General features: G+C 36.8%; 1 protein-coding gene across 5 annotated transcripts in view; it reads left to right on the top strand.

Moving 5' to 3' along the window:
• The window catches only part of MYLK (myosin light chain kinase), an 82,335-nt gene that overhangs the window by 1,742 nt on the left and 74,219 nt on the right, over nt 1–6,374 (top strand). Inside the window, exon 2 of one of the 5 annotated variants that reach the window (XM_039323793.1) lies at nt 4,420–4,526. The exons of the other annotated variants lie outside the window; for them this stretch is intronic. The gene's annotated coding sequence lies outside the window, so the exon portion shown is untranslated. The remainder of the gene's footprint in view (nt 1–4,419; nt 4,527–6,374) is intronic. 5 annotated transcript variants of the gene reach the window in all.

Below are 6,374 nucleotides of genomic sequence, written 5' to 3'. Positions count from 1 at the left end.
GGCCCCTAAGTTAAAGTGTCTGGTCAAATAGTCATCCGTTCATGGAGCCTTTTAATATGAAACTGCAATGCTTAGAAGGATGCATTACCTATTATTGTTACAAAGATATTTTTCATTAGGAAGTTATGCAAAAGGGGGCAAAGAAACATCATAAACACAGTCTTCACAACCGGGTGTTCCCAAATGCATTGAACTAGATTGAATCAGTATAATTTGTGTCGGCCTTCCTCAAATTGAACAACTTCCAGATATCTGAACTTCAGTTCCAGAATTCCCTTAGCTGCGTGGCAATTACTAAGAATTCTGAAAACAAATACAAAGATTTGAAAAAGATTGACCTATGGTTGTGCTGTCTGGGAGATAAAAGGAGTGGAAGTCTGGTGACTGTGAGGATAACAAGTTTAGGAAGACTTATGTTAAACATCTGGCAGTAGATTTTTTTTTTTTAAAAGTCCCATACAAAAGTAGCCCAAGATGTTTTTTAACTTTACATTAAAAAAATATGTCCCTATCTTTCAATTTAGCTTGACTCTTGACTTGCAACAGTTGGATTGGCTGTTGCATCTTGTTTTAGTAGAGCCAAAGATAGGCCCTTTGTTATACAGGTAGTCCTCCTTTCATGTCACAGTTCTTAAGTGAATCACTGCAGCTGTTAAGTTAGTAACGTGGTTGTTAAATGAATCTGGCTTTCCAATTGACTTTGTCAGACGGTTGCAAAAGGGGATGCTGCAATGGTCATATGTGTGAAAAAGGTCATAAGTCCTTTTTTTCAGTGCCCTTGTAACTTTGAATGGTCACTAAATGAACTGTTGTATGCCGATGACTAACTGAAGTGATGTTCTAATTGTGGCACTTTCCAACTATTGTTGCCCTGACATCTTTTTAACATAGGATGTTAAATCAACATAAAGGTGGAATACAAACAATTTTAAAAGCTAAGAAATATACACAAAAATAAAAGCTTAGCTAGGATATTACCACTTTCTGCACCATGTGACTTTGAGTACTGTAGTTATACTGTAGTTATTTCTATTTTTTTCCTGTATTTTAAAGGTCTCTTGTTTAACTGTGTGCAAGCTCCTATTTGTAATTATTGTTAGCTTTGGGGGCCATTATATTTATAAGCAAATACATATAGTGTTATTCTGGACAGAAAGAAGTGGTAATGGGGCTGCTGCTCCCTCTAATATTGTTACACCAGTGATAAAGCTGACAAATAAGTCACTGTTTTGCAACCTGTTTGGTTCAGGCATGTGATAAAATGTAAATGGCCATCTGGGAATGATCAAATAGTGGTTAGTTGCTCAAGAACTCATCCAACTTGCCACTTGTATCTTTGTGAAACATTGCATTCTTTTGCAGCAATGCTGTAGGTAGGATACAGCGGAGGCAAAGGTTCTGATAAGATTCAGGAATTGTGTGTTTATTTGGCCTTAGCTCAGAGTTCTCCAAATTTTGCCATCCGGCAGAGAGGGGGAATGCATACATGTGTGCAGCAGGCACGCCCGCCTGCCATTCAGACAAATGGAGCACGCGTGCATGCACTTTCCCACCACTTCCACAGCCCGTTTCCAGATGACTTAAGGCTCGGTAGTGGGTATTAGCTGATACTGAAGTTAAGCAGGATCAGAACTGGCTAGTGCTTGAGGAGAAACCACAAGAAAATCCCACGGTGGGTTAGAGTGAAAATAAAAACACCACCACATAGAGATAATGGTTTTTGTGTTGGCATCAAGAAAATTATCTGGATGTAAACTGTGAAATTACCAAGTATTCATACATTGATCTGAAGGATACCTTAGTTTAGTACCTTTAATATTTGACTACACTTTTCTTCTTAATAAGGGATTCTGAAATCAGTATCTTTTTTAGTCATGGCTAAGCAATATAAAGGTCTGGGTTCAGAGGTTCTAGAACAGGGGTTCTCAACCTTGGCAACTTTAAGACTTGTGGACTTCAACTCCCAGAATTCCTCAGCCAGCTTTGCTGAGGAATAGGCTGAGGAATTCTGGGAGTTGAAGTCCACAAGTCTTAAAGTTGCCAAGGTTGAGAACCCCTGTTCTAGAATCTTTAGGGGCATTACTTAATTAAACCGGGTGATATTCTAAACATACTGGCTGTTGTTTATTTTAATCATGATTTAGTCCAGCATGGCGACCTTCTCTCGGAATAAGAATCACAAAGGTCTAGTGCTTAAGGTGTTCGCTCAGGAACCAAGAGACCGTGAGTTCTTGTGCCATCTTAGGCATGAAAAACCTGCAGAGTATTCGGGGAAAATAGGAGATGGAAGGGCTATTAGGCATGTTTGCCACCTTGACTTGTTTATAAACAAAAAAAGCAGGATAAAAATCAAATAAATAAAAAAAAGTAAACTTGCCAGTAGCTGAAAAATAGTCATCTGATCCCAGAAGGAGTGTGTGGTTCTAAGTTAGTATGCCTGCAATTGAAGTAAAAAAACCTTAATGGGAGAGGTGTCCATTAAATACAAAATTACACAATGTCCCTATTTATTTTAAATAGATGTGAATTTATCTAAATTATGTAAATTGATGCAAATTTTGTCAATTTCTTTAGCGGTCTGGACTGCTTCAGAAACACCCACTTTGTTATTTGGAGATGAAGCACAAACTAAATTTTGTCTATGGAATCCTATGTCTAGCAAATGGGTGTCTGTAAAATCAAAGTTTTATTAAGTTTATAATCAGTGTGAAGGTGACTTGGGATGCATAAACAGGAAAGTTCTGAGTGTGCATGGATCCTATTCCCAAGTCACACTTAAGTGGGTTAGCCTGGGAAGTCATATGTTAGGGAAACATGAAAATGGAGGTTAAATTAAATCCAAGCAGATCCAGTCACGCTGAAAGTTTAGCTAACTTCACACAATGAATCATGTTGTGATAAAACCTAAACCCAGTTAACAAGCTTATTTTGTCTAGTCCTCTGAGAAAAGATGCCGAACAAACATTGTGCAGTATTTGTAAGTCTGCTTGGATTTTATTTAATTCTAAATTAATCAGATCAGCGTAAAGGATCAAAGGATATTTTCTAGCAGTTTCTATAAGAAAAAATGGAGTCAGAACTTGGTCAAGTCTTTTACAATAATGTTCAATCAAACTTGCCTGGATATTGTTCTTTATTGCAGGTTAAACATACCGAGTTCCTTCTACTATTTTTCATAGGAGTTATTTTCTAGACTTTTCACTATCTTTTGAACTTGGTCCAAATTCTCTCTCTTTTTTAAAAAAAAAAATTGAGTCATTAAAATAAATGGGATCTTACTAAAGCAGAAATAAAGTAGAACAATTAATTTCTGCGGCCAGGAGCTGCATCATATTACTGTCTCATATGTAACTTGTGGTCAACCAGATCACTCAGATGCTTTTCACACATGATACAGCCAAATCAAGTATTCCTCTTCCTGTTTTTTAACCTTTCAGATTTCCTTCCGAGATGCAGAATTTTACTTATCTCCCTATTCATTTCAGCCCATTGCTCAAGCCAGTCTTTTTAAATCTTCTGTCTTCCCATGTCAGACCTTCAAGCCCAGACTATAGGAAACCAATGTCTTGTTGGCCAATACTACTATTACTGTAAAGTATAACAGACAGTATGACAGAATCTTGTGATGAGGTGTCCTTGGTACTCCCTCAGCTTGGCTGTTTTCTTTTAAGACGTTTCATTACCCAAACTAGATGACATCATGCAAGCTCAGCATGTTACCTAGTTTGGGTAATGAAATGTCTACAAGAAAACCAAGCTTAGGAAGCACCAAGGACCCCTCATTTCAACCCTGAGCTACAAATATTTTCCTTTATTAAAATCTTGCAAGTTTGAATGTGGCTCATCTTTCCTCCCTTTATCTTTGTAAGAATTATAAAGGTTTTGTCTGAGATACTGTCTCAGGTTACAGTTCTGTCCCAGTCTCTAGTTTCTCCACCCAACCGTTATCTTGGCAGTAGCTTTTCTTCCTGTCCCTCAAGGCCATTTCCTCTGCCCTCTACATTCCTTTACATAGAGTTAGCCACTTCTCTCAGTTTTGTGCCATGTGAAAACTTGTTAGGCATCCCCTCAACTTCCTCATCAAAATCATTGATGGAAATGTTGAACATCACCAGTTCTATGTGGAAGTGGACTCTTCGGCTATGGTCATTTAGCCCACACTCTATAACTGTGTTGCTAGAGAACTTGACGTATCATTTGAAATATGTGCCAATGTCTAAATATATGTGCAATTTGATTTCTGGTTTGATTATATTGTATCAGCTAAAGGTGCTTGGGATTATATCTTACCCAACTGGGTTGCAAGAATAAAATAGCCACATAAAGTATGCATTTGGTTTCTCTGTGCTTCTTCTTAAAATACTTTCTGATATGAAGTGGAGTCTTATGTTTACGTTTCTTGAATATTTTTAACCCAAGGGCTCATTCACTTTGTATTTGAAGAGTTGAGGTGACAACATGCTTGTTTAGAATCATTACAGCAGATTCTACACTACCGTTATCTCACTCAATACAACTTTCAAGAGGTATGTGAAAGATTGTTAAATGCTAAAATACAATATGTGTTTAAAAAGGCCAAATTTATTTGCAATAACTGAGGAGTCCCTGTCTAGAATATACAGTACTATTAATATGAATAATTTCCTACTAAAAATCACCCTCCTTCCAGGACCACTTAAAATAGGGAGAGGCTCATTTGGAAGGTTCATAATTGGCATTATAAGAAACATCAGTAATTTGAAATTCTGCCCCATCTCTCTCTCTTTTTTTTTTTTTTAAAGAGAGAGCTGAAAGAGGGTTGGGAGAGAGATTATTGTTCATATTGTTCACTTTTGCTTTGGGAAATAGGTTTTGCAGTGTCTTGGATAGTCTCCAGCACCTGTTTGAACAGTAGAAACGGGGGATAAAAAATTAGGATATGTACTTAGTGACGGAAAGTAATACTTCAAATGACTTTAAGACCAATATAGAATATTCATGCTATACAGGATTTTTTTAAAGTACTTGTTTATTTATGTATTTGCTCACTAATTTAAATTGGGATTCTGAATATGCAAGAAAATAGGATAGGATGAGCAGTTGGTCATAGTGGAATTTCATTAGGGAAAAATGATGATTGGGTTTGTGCATATGTAAGACAACAGCTTCAAAATATATAATTTGAGTAATTTGACATAATTCAGCCAATTAGTGAGTTCTTACAGTAACAGTGAGGAGGTAAGACCTCATATTTTCCTGTATCTCCAGTTATTATTTGCTAATTTGGGTGAATTATTGACACTGTCAGGTAACTTATTCTTGCTAGCAGCTCTGCTTTGTAGGGAAACAAATCTTTTCATGATCTGACAGTTATAAATAATGATACTCAGCACTTTGCCAAAAATTTCAAAAGTTCCTGCTTCCACAGGAGCCACTTATTTAGTGGCACCAGAGGCACAACCTTATTGGAAGACAACTTTGATTAGAGCATGGAATTTGCTGACAGTTCGCTCAAGGTCTGATCTGGATCTTTTTAAGCAAGGATTTCAAAACTGTGAAATAGCAGCTGTCCTATGGGAACATGTGAAGATATGAACAAAGTTGTTCATTTACTGATCATCAGCACTGTCAGTAACACAAACCAGGTCAAGGATCTTCCCTTTGCAATCAGCAGTCTTTCATAACTCTTTTACATCATACTTTGCTAAGTTCTATCTTTTTTTAATGGTCTGTTTTTATAGCATCACAAATATCTGTGTCACTGAAAAACTTATGTTGGAAGCCTTATTGTATAGAAACTAACATAGTAACACAAGAAACAATGAACAAGTAAGGATTTAGAGATGTAAATTATACACACACCTCGAATTAAAACATTGGTTTAACAACTGTTCAGAGTTACACAGTGCTGAAAAAAAGTGACTTACAGCCAGTCCTCATATATGTCACCACTGCGGTATCCCCAGCAGTTGTGTGATTGAAATACAGGCATTTAGCAATCAGTGTTTATTTACAAAGATGGCAATGTCCCAGGATCATGTGATTGTCATTTGCAAACAATAGGGGAAGCCAGATTTGGCTTAATGATGATGGCATGATTCACTTAACAATTGTGGCCAAAAGGTGGTAAAATCAGGCATAACTCACTTAATGACCACATTGCTTAGTGATGGAAGTTCCAGTCCCAATTGTGGTCTAAGTCAAGGACCAGCTGTATTGCTTTTAAACAATGAATCAAGCTGAAATACTTTAATAAGTTTTACAGAATCATAAAGTTGGAGGACTCCATTCAGGTATTCAGTCCAATGCCCTGCTCAACATGGGAATCCAAATTATTAATGACTTTTTGCCTTTTATTACTGGACATTTAAAAAAAAGATATAAACAGATCTAAA

This window comes from Crotalus tigris, unplaced genomic scaffold, assembly GCF_016545835.1.
Source record: "Crotalus tigris isolate CLP2741 ecotype Arizona unplaced genomic scaffold, ASM1654583v1 scf7180000024282.1769268, whole genome shotgun sequence".
Taxonomy (NCBI): domain Eukaryota; kingdom Metazoa; phylum Chordata; class Lepidosauria; order Squamata; family Viperidae; genus Crotalus; species Crotalus tigris.
The sequence above is the reverse complement of the archived record's forward strand: the minus strand, read 5'-3'. Positions and strand labels throughout refer to the sequence as shown.